Raw genomic sequence first — 20,274 nt, forward strand, 5'->3', positions numbered from 1 at the left:
TTGTGTTTAGTAAAGTGTCCACCATGAGAACTTACATTTTAGCTAGATCTGATTGTGGGTACCTGATCTAGAAAGATTTGCTTTTACATACAGTAATGGTGTGTTTATTTCCTAGGTTTAGGTTACTTTAAAATCTTTCATTGTCAGTAAATTTTGACCTAGAAAGATTTGCTTTTATCTGCTCTACTGGTGCATGCACTTTGTTGGTTTAGGTATGTTTAAGATTTTTCTTTGTCAGAATTGCCTTTATCTGAACTATTGGTATGTGTACTCTCTAGGTTAGGGTATCTTTAACATTTTCATTGTCAGTTAACTTTAAGTACATGTTGGTCAAACCATCTCGTTTATTTGCTTTGGGCCCCTCAGTCGGTGTTAATTTGGTTATATGAATTTTACTCTGTCAATTTTAAGTACTTGTGAGCCGTATGGTATCAGGTGTCAGCCCGAATTCACTGTGCCGGTGCTGGAGAACTGTGTGTTACCTGCCATTTATTTGTTATGTAAATTTAAGGTACATTTTATGTGTGTTTTTTAGAATCTGTACTGAACTGAGCAACCTTTTGGGGTACACTCCAAGCTGAGGTCATCATTGTGTGTTGGTCAATCCATGTGTTTCAGCCCCTTTATTGAGTTTAAGTTTGTCCATGGTTGCTCTTGCGAATAATTTCGTATGGCTTGTTTAAGCTCCCATTCTTATTTTTAAAGTTGCTAATCTGAAAGTTTTCTTTTTAAATGCTTAAAATGTTATGCATATTGTGCTCCTTGTAATATTGATTTTAAAATAACCTATATAATTGTTAAATTAGCTGAGTGCCTCATGCATGCCTTTTTTCACGTTTATCAAGTTAAGAAGTGTAGTTTTATTAGAAATTAAAGAAAAAGAATTCTCTGAAATATTTAAGGGACAATTAAGTTTTGCTGACTTGTTGTTGTCCCACCCTCAGGGACTCAGTGTTTGTTTGCAGGGTATGGGCTTCGCAGCTGTCAGCTGAGTAGGCTCAAGAAGGCATTGTGAATGTGCAGAATATCATGAAAATAGTGGATGGGAATTTGGTAAAATCTGACTCCTTAATCTTACGTTCAGTAGCACTAAACTCCCAGAGCTTGTCAAGGCTGCTTTTCTTCATTTAAGCATATGTCCCCATGTCCTCAACCCAACATGTTTTTTTCAAATGCCGTGCTTTGGGCTCTCCACTTTAGGATGTAAGGGAGAAGGCACTTGTGGTAAATGTGCTAAGGCTGCCCATGAAGTTGTTTGTTCATTTCGTATGATGTGTGAAAATCACTCCAGGGATCAATATGTCTGGAGTAAGGACTGCAGCATATATCTTGAAGAATGGAAGATGCAAGAGCTTAACACTACAAAGTTCATCCTGCATGGTGAGGCCAAGAAGATGTATGGTCATACAGCCCCCCACATTCACTGCCTCCTTTACTTCAGCTCTTAAAAAGCCAGTTCAGACAACTGATGGTGCTACACAAATGGAGGCTGCCAGTGTCAGCACTAGTATGTGTGTTTGTTAATGCACTTATATTACTGCAGTTATTTTGAAGCCCTTACCCCCCCCCCCCCTCCCCCTCTCCCGGACATGAAAAAGGCTGTGGTTGCGGATATTGTGGGGCTTCCTACCCCTCCAAAGATTCAGTCTGATGCACCATCCAATACTGTCATTACCACTGATGCAGTTGTGCTCCAAAACTCCCCAAGCCAAAAAATCAAAGGCCAAGCATCAATCTCTGGAGAAAAAAAGAAAAAAGAAAAAAGAGAAACAGTCTGATGATGTCAATATCCCTCTTGATTTGTATTCGGGGCCTACAGACCTAGTTGTTGGCCTAGGGCACTCCTCTCACCCTAAGACAGTGTGTTCACCCATTGCAGGCCCCACTCCTCAGCGGAAAGAGTGGGTGGAAGTGCTACCTCCATTATAAATGGCTCCCGTACTACAGTGGAGTGTGAATTGCTTCAGGACTCATGTGGAGGAACTAAAACTCCTAGCATAAGCAAACCCCCTGTGGTTGTGTTTACAAGAAACACATTTTAAAGTATCTGACACCCCTGTGCTAGGGGCTATACCTCCCATCACAAGGACGACCTCACTGGGGAAAGAGCAAAGGGTGGCACAGCTGTGTTTATCAATAATGCACATGACTCCTCTGCTTTCTTCTTAGTTACTGATCTATGAGCATTAGCTGTTGAAGTTCACATGGCTTAGGTCACTATCTGCTCACTATTTTTACCCCTCACAGGATGTGGTAAACTCTGAGGCTCTCGCAGCTTTATTCTGCAACTTCCCCATTAATTTCTTCACTATGTGACTTCAATGTCCATAACATATTATAAGGCTTGAACTCTACTTGCCCTAGGGGTTGAGTTTTGGCAAGCCTCATGATGTCTCAGGAGCTGTGGATCCTCAACAAAGGCAGTCCCTTTCATTTCTCAGCTGCTACTGTATCATCCTCAGCCACTGACCTCTCTTTCTGCTCTCCTGCCCTCGCAGATTCAGCTCAGTGGGAAGCAGCTGATGACCTACATTTCAGTGACCACTTCTCGCTGTGAATTCATCTACTGGATGGAGCATTACTTGAATAGAGGTCACCAAAATGGGTGGTCAGCAGTGCTAACTGGATGTTATTCAGCCAGTTGGCTGTATCTGAACGTTGAACAGCAGCCAGGAATGGGTGGACCACATCAAACAAGTGATCCACCATACCACTGACTTATCCATTCCAGAGTCCTCAGGTTATCTGGAGGCAATACATACAGTGGGCAACTAAACCAAGGAACATTTGCAATAAATTGACCTGGTTATTTTTTGTCAATGCTTAAAAATTTGTGGATAAAGTCAAAGATTTATAACAACTGTAACTGAAAGAACTTCAGTGAGCTTATTTATCAAATGATTATCTACAGTAATCTAAAGAGTTAGTTAAACTATAACATTAGTGTGCCAAACTAAAATAACTAAATAATTAGTGCACCTTGAAACATCACAATAAGTGCTGCTCAGCAATCTGGGTCAGGTGTGCGACTCTATGAATGTTTAAACACCACCCAAAAACAGACAATCTTGCAGCCTTTCAACTTGCTAGAGGTAAGGTTCAAATGGCTCTGAGCCCTATGGGAGCTAGAGCTAAGGCTCAATGCGTAATCAAGAAATGATCATGGCAAGCTTTCCTGGATTCTACCAACTGTTCCACTTGTTCACTAAAATTATGAGAAACTAGCAAGAGGATTTCTGGTAAATACAGTCAGTTACCAATCATACCCATGCTGTAAACTGAGTGACTCCAAACAATGTCCGGAGACAATGTTCAGATAATGGCAGAGCATTTTGCAATGACTGCTGCCAACACCAGTCAGGATCCAGCATTCCACTGCTACTGTGCAGCTCTAGAGAGGGCAAGTAGGACTTCAGATCCAATAATTCTGAGTTCTACAATTGTCCTTCCTTCATGTAGGAGCAGGATTCAGTACTGTCTGAGGCTCTCAATGCTGCACCTGCTTGTGAACAAATCTGGTGCAGCATACTTCAACATTTGGCAGTGGTGTTAAAGGAAATCCTTCTCGAATGTTTCAATTTGAAATTCCAAACAGGCCACTTTCCCATCTAGTGCAGAGAGGCCATTTTGAAACCTCTCCTCAAACCAGGAGACCAGTAGTTATTGGAGCATTGCCTTAATTAGATGTGTAGGAAAAGTCCTAGATCACATAGTCAACCATCATCTGGTCTGGATATTAGAGACAAGGCAACTCTCAGTGTGGATTCTGGAGATTTTTATCCACTGTCAAAAATCTGGCCTGCTAAAGGCAGGTATCCAGGAAGCTTTCCTACATAAACATCACTGTATTTGTGTATTCTTTGATGTCAGTAAGGTGTTCAGCACAACTTGCAGACACAGTATTCCAATGCAACTCCATCAATGGGGCTTCCATGGCCACCTCCCCATCTTTATCTGGCTCTTCCCTTCTAAGTGCTTTCTTAGGTCCCAAGTTGGAGTCATGTTGTCAGGTCATTTTGAGCAGGAGAATGGTGTTCCTCTTAACTGAGTGCCACAACTCTGTATCTATATTTATGGATGGCTCTAAACAGGGAGAGGCTGTTGGTTGTTCTGTAGTTTTTCACGATAGTGTCCTCAAGTTCCAACTACTCACAAGTTTACTCTATTCCACACAGAATTATACATGATCTTGCAGGCACTGGAGAAGATGAGATGTGTTATGGGTTCTAAATTCCTTATCTGTTCCAATTCCTCGAGTGCCCTTCGCTCTCTACAATGGCTGCACCCAGCATATAAAATAGTCCAGTATATCCAGGATGCCCTCCTCTGACTACAAAGGCTGGGAAAGGAACGGTGTTTCTGCTGAGAGCCAAGACACATGGGTATTGTGAGGAATGATAGGACAGGTGTAGCAGTCAAGGAGCCATGTCAAGATCCTCAGTTATTTCAGTGTGCCATTCCCCTGCATGCTATCACCTCACTGTGGAAGTACAGAGTGGTGCGTTGATGGGAGGAAGAGTGGCTGTAAGTGACAGACAAGACTGTCTTCTTAATTAAGAGCAACTGCCTGATCTCAGGCCCAACCTCCCTGCCATTACAGACTAATAGTCTGCTGATGTTATAAATAAATTAAGGACTTTTGGTAGGGAATCAGGTTGTTTAGTGTTAGCAAACTTTATTGCTTATTTTCTTGATACCAGGTGGCTGTAAAGGTGGACTAGCAGTGGACAGAAGAGCTGTGGTGGGGATAAACTACCTGTCTAAAATGCAACTCCAATATGAGCTTGTCAACATGGACTATTCATAGAAGGCAGTGTAGCCAAGTTAAGTCAATGCCTGCACAGTGTACTGGACCACTGTCTCAACACTACAACTGACACAATGGGTGAGGTAGCTGATGCCTGTGCTTTGTGCAATGTGGAGTTTGCTGTCAAGTATGGAGGTAAACATCCAGTTATTGCAAGACGCTTTGGCTTTTTGTTGGCAAGTCTTTAGGACTCGGTCACATTTGAACTGTTTGTGTAACTGCATTCGGGATCAAAGTTGGGTAAATACCAATTGTAACCAAGTCCCTCTTATTGAACAACTGAGCAGTAAAATCAGTGAGTTACAGCTTGATGCCAGTTTTCTGTTGAAAAGATACCTGTAGGTGGGAAAAGAAGATGGTTTTCTTACTGCCACAGTGAGGGGTTTGAAACTTCGGGTAGGAATTGTAAATTGTAAATTCCTAATCTGCTTTTGTCTATAGTACAGAGCATTGACAGTTATCAATAGGTATGAGTAGCGGGATTGTAGATATTTTTTGGTTAACTATTTGCAAAATCAGACCAAAGTTCTGCAAATTACCAGTTCAGTCATATTTCAAATTATTTATCCATTAACCTGTCATAAATTGAGCAGAATTGTAGCCAAGACCCTTTGTAAGGGTGACTCATTCATCAGAATCAACAAAAATTTACTACTAAAATTTTTTTCAAGTAGAATTAAAAATGAGTTGGCCACTCAGCATTTTGTCATGCTCTAAATCATAACGAGCCACTCGACCAATATATTTAGGGTGTTCAGGTATCCATGTCATCTCTCTGCCTTCGAGTTACTGAACTGGAGGCAGTAAGAGCAATATTCTAGAGGGTATGCATTCAGAAGACTGGCTGTGTATTTGTTTCACCAATACACCAGAGACCTTTACTGAGTTAGATAAGACAGTAATGAAAATAGAAAACATTTGGTTTATGAAAGACTCAGCATTTGTGAATTTAGGTTTGCCCTTTGTTTGTACCACCTTGTAACATGAGCCAATATGCGGTTTACTTCATTCAGTTAGTAATATCTCTTTGCTGATTACTGGTGGAATAACAAAAGTTTTCACATTGGTGAACTTCCTCCTTTAAAAGAAATAATCAAGCAATGTCATATTGTCAATGGGGAGTTGTTGACTGTATTGGGTAATATCTGTGTTAATTTAGGGAGTTACAGGCTCTGTCATGGCTGATGAGTTATTCTGTTGTTCAAATAACTTATGGGAATGCACGTGGGTGATGTCATCGACAAGTGCCTGTATTTCCACAGGAATGCCATTTTCAAGGAAAAACTGCAGCAAATAAGTGCTGTGCAAGAAAATTTAAAACCTGAATTTCCAGTGGAACTCTGAAAAGATAATGCTCACACACATTGTTAACACTAGTGCTATCACAAACCAAAGATGACCCATGTCAGAAGTTATCAATAGTTAGGTAGCATTAAACTTTGTCCCTCCGTTTTTTTGTCAGGGGAGAGAGCAAGATTCCACACAGAATTTAAACAAAAACCACCATCTGTATTTAGAAGGTTACTTGCTAATTTAATTTCAACAGCTTCCTTAATAACACTATCCCAATAGTTGGAAATTCATGTTCAAATCTCCTTGTTGTTATATCCCATAAGATGACTCATGCTACGATAACGTTCTGCAATGGCAGATTTGCTCACCTGTTGTAAGTGTGTGTACTACTCATACTCAGTACACCGGTCCTTCACAGTCCTGATAGTCTGACTAATATATTACATACTACAACTGAAAGGAACATGGTAGACATCTGCCTTATGGAAACCAGGATCATCCTTTACAGAACCTAAAAGGTCCTTGATCTTAGGTGGTGGTCAAAAAATACAATTCACATCATACTTCCACAAAATATGGCCCATCGTTTTTGAAATGTTCCCTGTGCAAGGCAAAAAGGCCGTAGACTTTGATGCCATCTCAGTGTCAACATCACTCATCCAGTGCACGGTTGGTTGATAGCTCAAAGCATGTCTGATGTGTTTTTCACTATAACCATTCTTTCCAGAGTTCCTCTGAAAGTTGAGGTTTTAAATTCCCTTACATAGCACTTACTTGCTGCAGTTTTGCCTCAAAAATAGCAGGGTATGTTCTTGTGGAATATCAGCAGTTGTCGATGACATTACCCGGCTTCATTCCTATAAGTTATTTGAACATTGTATGTGCCAGGAGAAACTCAGATCTCACAGTTTTACTGTTGTCAAGGCTCTGTTGACTGATGCATTGCTTGGTTGTGATTTTTTTAAAAAGAAGATAGGATGCATTTTAGATTATGTGAGTAGAGAGCTCCTTTTGTAAGTTTCAGCCTAACAAAAGATATTTGCTGTGTAATCCCTACTGACTGTCTCTTCCAAAAATGAAGGAGCAGCATAAGATTATAGAGCAACTGTTGGTGGGTTGTATGATTAGGCCATCAGTGACACTGAATGCCTTGCCTATTTTTCTAGTTCCTAAGCCCTGTGGCAACAGTGGTTGATTACTGCTTCCTTAACTGAATAGTGATATTAGAATTACTGTCATTATTCAACCTCCATAACTATTTTACTTGGTTTTCAGGAGCTTGGTATATCACCATTCTCAATCTTAATCACACCTATTATCAGGTGCAGCTAGCCAAAGAGTCAAAGCCTCTCATGATTCTGTGTTAGGAGACCTCAAATTAAGTAAGACATATGATCAACATCTTGATCACTTATGGCAGGTCTTGCACTGTTTACGCAAAGCCAGACTGATTGTGATACCTTCCAAAGTAAATTAGGCCTGTTGAGAGATTTCCTTTTTTGGTACAAATCATGATGGACGAATGAATCAGGCTCAATCAGGATCGCACTAAGGCTGTCTACCAATTCCCTCCAACTAAAGACAAGAAGGTGATGGCAAGGATTATACAAATGGTGATTTTTTCATAAATTTATCACTAATTTTGTCCAGTTGGGTGCACCATGAATCAGTCATGCCAAAAAGGTGAAAATTTTTTGTGGACTGACAGCCAGCAATCTACATTCAACACCTTGAAAATGACCTTGGCTAGTGCTCCTGTTGTAGCTGTTCCTAATTTTGACTGAGAGTTTATTTTGCAAACTGATGTCTCTAATTCAAGGATAGTGGCTGTGATACTCCAAGAGTGTGATGAATAGTGGAAGCTGGTCACCTACACATTGAGGTTCTTATAGTCTGCTGATGTTAAGTGCTCTGAATATGAACTGGAGGCCATGAGTGTCCTATTCGGATTTGAGAATTTATGTTCTATCCTGAAAGCAAACTATCCCAGCTGGAAACAAATAACCAGGCTTTAATCTGGGTACTGTATAGCAGACAGGATTGCTCCCTGGGAGGTTAGAATTTCCACCTCCCACTTTCAAATGAAGCATATCAAAGGTGCAGACAACTAAGTTGCTGGTGCCCTCCGTTGCGTGTTCTGCTGTGAATCAGAAGTTGTTGAAACCCCAGAAATTAGCCAGCAATCCATGTGTTTCTGCAGTTCTCAGCAAGATACCTGCATTGTTCAGTGACTTAAAATAGAAACAAGATGAAAAAGCTCAGTTAAATAACATGAACCAATAGTTTATAGATGGTCAACAATTACCACAATACTCCATCAATAAAGGCCTTGTGTTACCACATCAGCTATGACAGAAGGTGAAGATTTGTCTTCTGAAGGAATTGGTTCCAGTGGTTTTTAAGTACATTCACCAATCTCTATGTAGGGGATTTTGGGGTACTTATAAAACATTCATGAGGATTAAGGAGAATTTAAGATGACCAAGTTTGAATGCTGACATAAGAAAGTTTGTCAGCCAATGACAGGAATGCAGAATGGCTAAACCTAATCTAGTACCTGCAGGGGCAGTCTGTGTTCCAGTTAGGTAGAGAGCCCTACTGATAAGCTGTTTATCTACTACCTCAGGCCTCTCCTCTGTACTGAAAGCAGTAACCAATACATATATGTGATGGTTGAAGCATTCATCCATTTTGTTTAGTTGCTTCCAAGTAAGCCTATGACAATTGAGGTTACCATTCAGCAACTTGCCAAAATATTTTTGGTGTTTAGGACATCCAGTGAATAGTAATTCACCAACATTTTTATCCCAGAAATTCAGAAGATTTTGTTTTAATAGTGCAGTTTCTCACATTACAACCAGCCCTATTATCCAATGCCACCATTTGAGGTAAAAGTTAATCATAACTTGGAATCACCTCCATGTACAGTCTCAGGCAAAGTGGGATCTGACCGTTGACTGGCTTAATTGTGCATGCAATACAGCTGTGCATGAAATACCCAAAGTACACCTGCCTTATTGATGTTTGTGTTTCTGGTTAACTTGACTGTGTCAAACCTGTGGTCTACAAATTAACACCTTCCTGAAGGTATTAATTCCAATGTCATCAGGGAAAATTGAGAAGCTGTTAGAAACAATATTCACCTTGCACACCAGAGGGAGGCTTCCTGATATAACAGAGGTAGGTGCCTGGCCTCATTAAAGGTTGGTGATGCTTTTGTGCAAAGAATTCCTGGGCTTAGAGTAAGATTGACCAGAAGGCGACTGCTATGATGTTCCCCCTCTTTTTGGGGTCATATAATGTCATCAAAGTGATATCCCCAATCAGTTTCCTTGTTCTAGACAGAGCCACTAAGAGACTGCTCAGGGCACATTTATGTCAGTTCAGAGTTAGCCCTGGTAATTAGGCTGCTGAACAACAGATTGCCCCTTAAATGTTGGGGTCTTGTCACCATCACCCCCCTCCCTGGTGTTCCTTCAAATGAAGGAGAACTGAACCATGTGCACAGACATATTGATTCTTGCCCTCGTGATACTTCTTTGAGTCTCTTTGCCTAGCTATGACTTCTCTGACGTCTTGGTAAGTGGCAGTCTTGTGGCACCATAAGCATGATTTAAGCAACCTCTAGAAGGCTGTTGGGGTTTCACTGCCAGTGAGAGCATCTGTCTGGATTGTAGCCTGAAGTTGCTAGTCACGCAGGGTCCACTTGTCATGCCTGAATGATGGATGCTTGCAATGGGCAGCATGTCTATTACTACCAAAAGTCTGGCACTTCCCTCTGCCTTTGCGGTAGGGGTCGTTTGTTAGAGTTCAACTAGACCTGTTTCCTGCTGCCTTGGTTGATGGATGTGATCACTTACACCATTCTCAAGGGCTGTAATGCACTAGGTAGCCTGGCTACAGCAGTCAAAATGTTGAGATCTCATTTAGATAGCTAGCTGATAATCAGTCAGGACCGATCAGCTGAGTGAGTTTGATGTGGAAGATGTTATAATTGTTTACCATTTGTCTCACATGAAATAAAAAAAAAAAAATAAAAAAAAAAAAAAATTGGATTCATCCTCTACTTGTGGAGTTGCACACAATAGGTTATTTAAAAATTATTGAAAGCATCTTCAAAACTAACCATACTGTTTTTTAGCTATATAAGAATGTCAGAGCAATCATACAAAAAAATCTATTGTCACTACTGATACTCATATGTGAGCTTATGTAAGGCCAGAAGAAAAATTGTTAATTGCTTTGAGGTGAGTACAAAAAACAAAAATGAAAGTTTATTTTTAATAATATTTGAAAATATTGAAGGGTCGGGGGTTAAAATGGTGGTAGTCACAATTTACTTATTTCTTACAAGATATTTATTCTTGCAAAATTCTATGGCAACTAATAACTCCAGAGGTATATGGCACTAACTACTAATGGTTGCACAGATGAGAAAACATACCATTAAAAAAATTAACAGCAGTTAAGCACCAAAATTATGGAAAAAATTGAACTATCACCAATTTCTCCTCTGGCTCTTAAATTTTAATGCTAAGAATTTGAAAAAAACTGAAAATGAATAAATTCACTGAACAGAAATGATAGTTTTAAAATGAGTCCATGTATACGATAATTTGAAAATTATTGTAATATTATATGGTAAATTTTAAAAACATTTGAAAAAAATTTGAATGTTAATGTTCTTGTAGTACTGATTACTGAAACAGAATTTCAGAATTCTGAGTTGATACAATTTAGTCAGTAGGTGATAATAACACATTCCACACCAATTTTGTGTCTATCTGGAACAGGCATGGAATAACCATGGCAACTTTCCTTTGCCCTGTGCTAAATCTCCTAGACCCTACAGCTATATGGTCCAGTGACTGATGTTACTGGCACATTTTCAGAACGGTCATGGTGAAGAGCTTCCAGCAGCATCATTTGTATCCTTTATATGACATCAGCTATCCCCATTTTTGTAGTAAGCCTATGATGTTCTGGAATCTTTTTAATTTCTTCTAACAATGAAAGCAGAAATAGTGAATCTGAATCAGATGCTTGGTTCCTTTATTACCCTCCCTCATTGTGATGCTCTGCTTAAGTACATCATCAAACTGTCTTCATTAGTTTTCTGCCTCTCTTTGGTAACAGGTGAATGAATTTGTACATCACCATCCTCTTCATTACTTTCAGCAATGTCTGTTTCAACCAGGCTAGCTTGAGTTTTATTGTTTATGGCAGTTTCCTTAAGACACTGTAATTTTTTGTACTATATATATATATATATATATATATATATATATATGACATGAAGCTGTTGATCCACTTTTAGCACCTGCTCTGCAAATTAATTCCAGCTGAAATGTGTCCTAACGTTCTTCTACTTTTGCTGTTGAGGTTTACCTGCAAAAACTGCTTCAGTTAACTCTAGTGGGATCAATTTCAGGATGTTCATATGGAAAAAAAAAATTGAGTCAGAAACAAAAACGATTAAAATCAGATACAAAACTTTCTGTCACAAATACGTGAGTTTCCATATTTTCATATGAACATGTATTTTGTTTCAGATATTTAGTTACAGAATGTAGTACAGCACCACTGACTCACAGTTTTCGGTTGGGATATACCACCATCTGAGAAGTCATATAGGAAACTTGCTTGGTGATTTGGGAAAACATGAGGCAAATATTGTTTCTGGAATGACATGAGGAAAGATGGATTGAGATTGCAAATGGTTTTAATAAAAATGCAAAACATATCAAAAAGTGCGTTCTTTAGGCTCACTTACTATAATTATAAAAATTATTTTTCCATTGTTTTACTTGCTTTAAGTGAGGCGGATTGTAAGTTCACTTATATACATGTCAGAGCATACGAGAAATGTAGTGACTCATCTGTTTGTGAGCAATCAGTTTTGCATGAAAAACTTGTCAATGAAGATTTACTAACACCAGAGAAAAGCCCCAAATGAAACAGTTGAGTACTGGTGCCATATGTCATTGTTGGAGATGAGGCCCTTGGTCTCCATAATGTACATTTGGCATTCTGGCAAATAAATGGAGAATTTTGTATCACCCGAAAGATGTTTGAGAAGAATTTTCAAGTGTGGTAATAAAATCATGTTGTTTTTTACACAATTATGTATGAGAAAGAGATGGATATAAACGTGGAGACACTCAGTATATCCCTCCACAATTGGAAATTCCCTGAGGTCTTATTAGTAGAGGGAGCCTATAGGGATCTGTTTGTGGATTATTTTGTGAATGAAAATCCGCTAACATGGCAAAACGGAAATGCTTTGGTGTAGTAAGTATATAAAGCAATTGGATAATGTAACTATTATTGCATCCATGTGAATTAGTTTATAATATTGTTTACTGTACACTGATACACTCTTCTCTCCTATTGTACATATAACAAACTGTTGTAATGTAATAGATAAAAAATAACTTACCAAATTCATTCTTTTCATTTTCAGTCATATTCTCCTTACACATCACATTTGTGATTTCCTCCCTTCTTCCCTTCATGTCATGGTTGCTGTATTCTTAATGAGACACATCCCATATTGCTTTTGGCTTACAATTTTTGAATCAATTCATCTGTACTGATAGTCATTGTGAAGCTCTTTCAGGATAGAAACAATGTCTGGCTGCTTTGACAAGTGTGCAGAGACTGAAGGCAGCCACACATTCTCAATGAGGCACCCTGCTCACAACTGGCTGTGCACAGCCAGCTGACTGCCGTGCAGTCTGGCACATTCTAATTGCTCCTGTAACCGGGACATCCTGACTGTCTCGTACATGGACTACAATGAAATTTATATTATTTTAGTGGTTGTCTACTGCATTATAGCCCTAATTCTCATAGGACCAATGCAAGAGTAATAGTGAGTGTCATTTCTTTTGTGCAGTAAAGTGTCCATCACAGTTTATGAAAACCTCTGTGCATTTGGTACTGAGTTTCATTTGGTATTCTTGCTATAAGCTAGTCTGGCTTATGCTACTGGCCATTAATTTTGTTGATGTTTTTAATGTGGATTAACATCACAGTAATAAGTTAAACATTGAATCAGTTGTAAAAGAACTTGCATTTTACCTAGATCTGTTTGTGGGTAGCTTTTCTAGAAAGATGTGCTTTTACCTGCAATACTGGTGCATTTATTTCCTAGGTTTAGCTATCATTAAAATTTTTCATCATCATTTGTAGGTTTAGGTACTTTTAAAATATTTATTTGACAGATTTGCCTTTATCTGCACTACCGGTGCACATACTCTTTAAGTTTTATTTCTCATTGTCAGTTAAGAAACATTAAGTACTTGTAGGTCAAATAGATTCAGTTATTTGCTGTGGGTTTCTCAGTCAGCATCAAAGGGCCCATGTACATGCTGTAATTTATTTTATATCTAAAAAGAAAGATGGTGAGACTTACCAAACAAAAGCGCTGGCAGGTCGATAGACACACAAAAAAACACAAACACACACACAAAATTCTAGCTTTCGCAACCAACGGTTGCTTCGTCAGGAAAGAGGGAAGGAGAGGGAAAGATGAAAGGATGTGGGTTTTAAGGGAGAGGGTAAGGAGTCATTCCAATCCCGGGAGCGGAAAGACTTACCTTAGGGGGAAAAAAGGACAGGTATACACTCGCACACACACACATATCCATCCACACATACAGACACAAGCAGACACACATACAGACACAAGCTTGTGTCTGTATGTGTGGATGGATATGTGTGTGTGTGCGAGTGTATACCTGTCCTTTTTTCCCCCTAAGGTAAGTCTTTCCGCTCCCGGGATTGGAATGACTCCTTACCCTCTCCCTTAAAACCCACATCCTTTCATCTTTCCCTCTCCTTCCCTCTTTCCTGACGAAGCAACCGTTGGTTGCGAAAGCTAGAATTTTGTGTGTGTGTTTGTGTTTTTTTGTGTGTCTATCGACCTGCCAGCGCTTTTGTTTGGTAAGTCTCACCATCTTTCTTTTTAGATATATTTTTTCCACGTGGAATGTTTCCCTCTGTTATATTCATATCTGTAATTTATTTTGTTATATAAATTTTACTCTCTTAATCTTAAGTACTGGCTAGCACATGGGCTCAGTTGCCCACCCTAATTCTCTCTGCCATGTCTGGAAGCTCATGTGCTACTTGCCATTTATTTGTTATGTAAATTTAATATACATTTTATGCATGTGTTTTAAAATTTGTTCTGAAATGAGCAACCATTTGGGGTGTGGGCTGAGCTCAGGGCAGTTATTGTGTTTTGGCTAATTCATGTGTTTCAGACACTTTATTGGGTTTGAATGTGCACTTGGTTGCTCTTGTAACTGCTTGTGCTTGTTGATTTGTTAATGCTCTCTTTCTTTTTTTACTGTCAACAGTGTTATGCACATTGTATTCATTGTAATGTTGATTTTAAAATAATGAATATAGTTGCTAAAACCTTAAGTACCTTGGGAAGGGGGGCAATTTTTCTAATGTTGATCAAGTTTAAAGGTTTAGTTTTCTTATAAATTAAAGAAAAAGAATTCTCTCATACATTTAAGGAACAGTATAGCTTTGCTAACTTATTGTGGTATCCTTGAGCTTTAACCCTCTGTTATTGTTTATATTTAACGGGGGTCTCTGTGGAAAGTTTGTATGCATGTGACAGCATGCATATCTCATTTACTCCAAAACATCATGGATTAAAATGCGATTTTCTGGTGCTCATACCTCAGGTTCTATTGATGGTAAAAAGATAGGGTCAAGTGTTTTGGATAGCCTTTCGGCTAGGGACCATTTGTGTACTCAACAGAAGGATCATCTTAATATCACTACCCTACATTACAGAATATTGCACACTTCCTTCTGCTTAGGCAAAGAGAGCAAATCAGTTCGTTCTTTTTGTATGTGATGAGGTCTACAGTAGGCTTGATGGGACTTATGGGGGCACCATTAGTTCATGGGCAGTTCCTTGGAGAACCCCACAAAAAGAGTGTTTTTACTATATTTTCGCCATCATCAGTGGACCAAAACCTAACCAAGGCTTACAAAATGGCTGTACATAGGGAATGGCTGAAATGTTTTGATATATTCCTAAGATCCCAAACTCAAATAACCTTGAAAATTTTCTTGGTATCTTTATCCGTTTGCAATATGCAGAGGTTCAAAGTCGTACATGTAAAATATGCATGTAAAATCTGGTCTGAGGTAAAAATGTAGTTTATAAAGTGATGCAACATGGAGAAATATGCTGTAAAGTGTCTCTGTTACCATCAGAAGGGTTCTGGGAACCCTGTGTTGTTTAGTGAAGAAGCACATGCAAACTTTTAGTTCACATAAAATCCAGTCTGAGGTTTAAAATTAGTTTTGTGTTATTTCAATTTCACATAATTGAACTATGTAAATTTTACTGACACACAAAGTTATTTTCTTATGAATGACTTGGCTTGCTGTAGCAGGGAAAAGAAGGGAAACAACGAAAAATATTCCTATTCGAATACAAAAAAGGCAATATGCTACTATTTAAAAGACTGACTAAAAAGTGGGGTACCAGCTGCCTTACATTCTCCCTTCCTTAGCATCTCCAAAAATTTTGGCAGGCAAAAATAATTGCACTTCTACTCTAAGTCTTTGTGCTTGCCATCCATCCCTCGGCCAGTAAGGTCACTAGATCTCTCCCAAATTGAGAAAGTTTGGCGCATATTGGGCCCTCACACCAGTTCAGGATTTTGACGGTCTAACACATCAACTGGATAGAATTTGGTATAATATTCCTCAGGAGGAGATCCATCAATCCTATCAATCAATGCCAAGCCAATAACTGCCAGAGCTGGAACAACATGTTATGGACTTGCACAATTTGTGAAACTCTCTCTCTTCAATAACTGTAATTTTTCTGGAAGTGTAATCATTTGTTTGTCTGTACATGTACAGCACGTCTACTGATATCCAACCCATTTGGATAATTCCTTCATGGTGCATAATTTATTTTTTGTTTGCCCTAGAGTGTATTATCCAGAACATGAGTGCCCATTCAGAATTGCAAAGCCAAGTTACTCAGGGTGTTTCTTCATTTGCCTGTAATTATTTTTTAGTGTAACAAATTCTCTTTTAAATATTTATATGCCTTATTAAAAGTAAATGTTGCTCTGGTCCTCAGTCCTAAGACTGGTTTGTATGAGTCTACCTTGCTCGAGTCTCTTCATCTCTGCATAATCACTGCAACCTACATCCATTTGCACCTGCTTACTGTATTTGAGTCTTAGCTTCCCTCTAATATTTTTAACCCTCCACACAACCCTCCATTGTAAAACTGACTATTCCTTGATAGCTTAGGATGTACCTTATCAACCAATCCCTTCCTCTACTCAGGTGTGTAGATGGACATATTTCCTCAAAATGAAACATTCTTGCTAAGAGGTAATAAAACTCAATACATCCACAGTATCCCTATGTATAATTATCAGCACAGAAGCTGGTGTATGTCAGAGATTTCAGGATGTATTCTAAGTTCTGTTCATCTAAGTTCATGTCAAAAGTCATGACAAAGACATAACTGAATTGATTGCATGGGAGTGTAATATAGTAGGTATTGGTGGCATTACTAGGAAATTCCAACATTTCTGGGTTAATTAGGAAGAAATATTTATAAAAATCTGTTTAATATGTGTTTAGAGTGAGCCACAGCAGTCCATCAAGGTGCATTCATTTGTCACACAACACTGCCATCTACCACCCCACATTTCTATCTGGTGAGCCCAGCCTGGCCTACTAACTTAACTTCCCAATCCCAAAATATTTCCTATCTAAGCCCAACTATATCCCTAATCAAACTTCAACACCTTACAACCCTGGCCATTATTCAGTCCTAAAACTCTCATCCAAATTCCTCTCCAATCCTAAGGTATCCACTTTTCTCCAAAGGCCAGACATTCAGCTCCTCATCCATATTCAACCACAATGCCCTAGCCAAAGATATCCTCTTACTCATCTGTAGCCTCAACTGGAACATTTCACCACCCATTCCCAAAGCACTCCAACAGAGTGAGGATCAAACATTGTCTGGAATAGTTACAACACATATGCCAAAGAGTTCCTACACCTCTTTCCCAAAACCACCATTTATAGGCAATCCCAGGAATTCCTTAATTCCAACCTTACCTCTCAATCCTTCCTGAGAACTTTCACTGAGATCCCAAACTTTTCAAGCTGAGTCCCTAGCCATTTTCTGCAGACAAGGGCTCTACTACTGTGGTACTTGATCATGAAGGGTATATGGCAGAGGGGTCTTGTCAGCTCTTGGACACCTCAACAGACAAAGTTGCTCCTAATAACCCCTTTTATTCCATCCAAACTGAGTTGCAAAAAATCCTGAAAGCCCTAGGTCATTCACCAGGATTCACAACTGTTTCCAGAGAAGTTCTTATCTCCTGGTCCACACCCACTCACTTTCTACCTATTCAACCCTCCTGGCTGTCTCATATAGCTGGCTTTAGTGACCCTATGAACACATCTCAGTCCTGGTTGATTGACACATCCAACCCATCATATACAGCCTCCTCTCCTACATACAAGACACCTATCACTTCCTGGAAAGTCTCAAATCAATTCCCACTCCTCTCCCACCTAGAAGCCTACTTGACACCACAATGCAACCACAGTATACTCAACATTCTACACACATACACAACTTGTTAGCCATAGAACACTATTATGAAGAATTAAGGCACAGTGGCAGACGGAAGTAGCTGTTTCAGTAGAAGGTGTGTGACTTTGGACTGATGTTCACTTGTTTCTGGTTGCTACCAACCTTATCTTTTAATAAGGTGCGCAAAGAGTATTGTCATTGAACATATCAAAAAATTTAAATCATTTCAGATTCAGTTACATACAATATTTCTCTTAATTCTAAACACATTGTCATCAGCTAACTCGTCATAAAGTGAACAAGTAATTTCTCCCAATGGCCACCTGAAAGACTTCCTAAAGTCTTGTTTACTGTCACCCCAGTGAACATCATCCTTACACATAATTACTTCACATTTGAGGGGTCAGGCCTACAAATGAATTAAGGGACTGCCATAGGAACAAGGACAGCCCCTTCCTACGCCAATCTTTTCATGGATCACTTGGAAGAAGCACCTCCCGTGACTGAAAATCTGGACCACCTGGCTCAGTATAGATTTATCGAAGACATCTTTATGCCCTGGACTGAAACAGAACTCCTCTGTTTACTTCAGCAACTTAATTCCTTTTCAAAGTCCAAAACCACATTCCTTGATGTTGACCTCAGCCTCAATGAAGCTCATATCCAAACTTTAGTCCATATAAAGTTAACCAATAAGCAACAATAACTGCAGTCTCATTAAAATCCTTCTGGGCGTATTGCCACATCACCTTAGGAAATAACTGAAATATTAAAATTTTGACATTTCAGCTGAGTTTCTGCGGTCTTCCTTGAGGGCAAGGCTAATTAGCTGGGGAGTGGTTCACATTTGTTAAATTTTATTGGCCCTAAAATAACATTGATGGGTGTAAAAAGGAGGGTATATGTGGTCAGCCATTTGTAAGTTGCACAGGCTACCTTCGGTAGTCTAGCAACACTGTTAGGAAAGTGATATCCTGCTGCACCCACTGTCCAGCTAATTAGTTGTTGTCATGAAAAAAACTACGCAGCTCAGCTGAAATATCAGTATATTTCAGTAGTTTAAGTATCTTGTAATATGATATGGTAGTACACCAATGAGACTGCTATACGATTAAGCTTTTGGCCTTTTCTTCTGAATTAAAAAAAAACATACACACACTTTCACTCAAGCATAAGTCACACTCACATGACCACTGCCTTTGGATGCTGTGGCTGGATGCAGCTGTGCATGTGTGAATGTGTGTGTTTTTTCTACTTTGAAAGAAAGCCTTTTGGCCAAAAGCTCAAATGTATAGCAGTCTTTTTGTTGTGTCTGTCTGCAACTCAGTGTTTCCTCTCTATGGGGAGTAGCAATTTATCCTTTTAATAATATTGCTGTTATTTCATCCTGAACTTTTCAGTGTTTAATACACCAAGAAGAATTTTAATGAAATTGACACTGGCCGTGGAAGCATGCATACACTTCTCTGCAAAACTTAAGGAAAAGATAGATAAAGTAACATAATGTATTAAAAATTCAGTGGAAATGAATGAAAGAGCACAAGGATATTGTCAGACATCTCTCAGTCGTGCACAGGAAGCTGGGCATCATATGGTTTCGGGTCAGCTTGACTATAGTATCAGCCCCGCAATGTGACGCAGTTGATGGAACTGAACAAGAAAATTTATGTCAATCAGCAAGTAGTTACAGTTCACTGTGGTGATATTGTTCATTACAACATGGCCCAGAGACAACATTTGCATGATTTCACACAGGGAAGAGTCATCGAGAAGCTGGAAGGAGGATGAAGCGTCAGAAGTGTAGCCCAGGAGTTTGGTACTGTTCATATCATTGCTTCAAGTGCATTGTCAGCCTTCCAAACCAAAGGCACTGCTGCCCAAAGGAGAGGACGTGGTCCACCATGATCAACTATAGCTGCAGATGGTCGCTATGTGCAACAGACAAGAAGGGACCCACACCAAACAGTGAGTGAAATTGCAACCATATTTAACAGGTCTGTTAGATACACAATCTCTTACTTCACAGTGGTATGGTGACTGTGTGGAGGTAGTCTTAATGCCCAGTGACCAGCACATTGTGTTGCATTGACATCTGCACATGAGCAGCACCATGTGCAATGGTACCAAGATTGTAGGGATTGGATGGACATGAAGTGGGATTGCATCTTCTTTTTGAATGAGAACAGATTCTGCACATACCCCGATATGATGAGAGATGGGAAAATGGAATTCCCCCAGGAACATTGTCAAGCATAATTGTGACCTGTCCATTCTTGTTAATCTACCCCTCTCTCCTCCCCAAAGAAGGGACTATTTGTTTCAAAAGTTAAGTAGTATGTCCCTTTTATTTTTATACATGTCTATCAGCAGTACTATGCACTTACCTTATGATGGTAAGTTCCGACTAGCTTTTCTGTCTCATAATTTATCTCTTTGTAGAAAGGTCATCATAGCTTGCCACATGAGTGCAAATCTGCCAACCAAAATGACTGACCTCAGTCCCACATTGAAGATATCTTTTATACTCCTCTGAAAATATTTTGCATAAATATTTATC

General features: G+C 39.3%; 1 long non-coding RNA gene across 1 annotated transcript in view; it reads left to right on the top strand.

Moving 5' to 3' along the window:
* The window catches only part of LOC126251962 (uncharacterized), a 30,001-nt gene extending 17,638 nt beyond the window's left edge, over positions 1–12,363 (top strand). The window contains exons 2-3 of the long non-coding RNA XR_007545815.1: positions 4,701–4,942; positions 11,653–12,363. This is a non-coding gene — a long non-coding RNA (uncharacterized LOC126251962). The remainder of the gene's footprint in view (positions 1–4,700; positions 4,943–11,652) is intronic.
* The last annotated feature ends 7,911 nt before the right edge of the window (positions 12,364–20,274 follow it).

Source organism: Schistocerca nitens, chromosome 4, assembly GCF_023898315.1.
Source record: "Schistocerca nitens isolate TAMUIC-IGC-003100 chromosome 4, iqSchNite1.1, whole genome shotgun sequence".
NCBI classification, from domain to species: Eukaryota; Metazoa; Arthropoda; class Insecta; order Orthoptera; family Acrididae; genus Schistocerca; species Schistocerca nitens.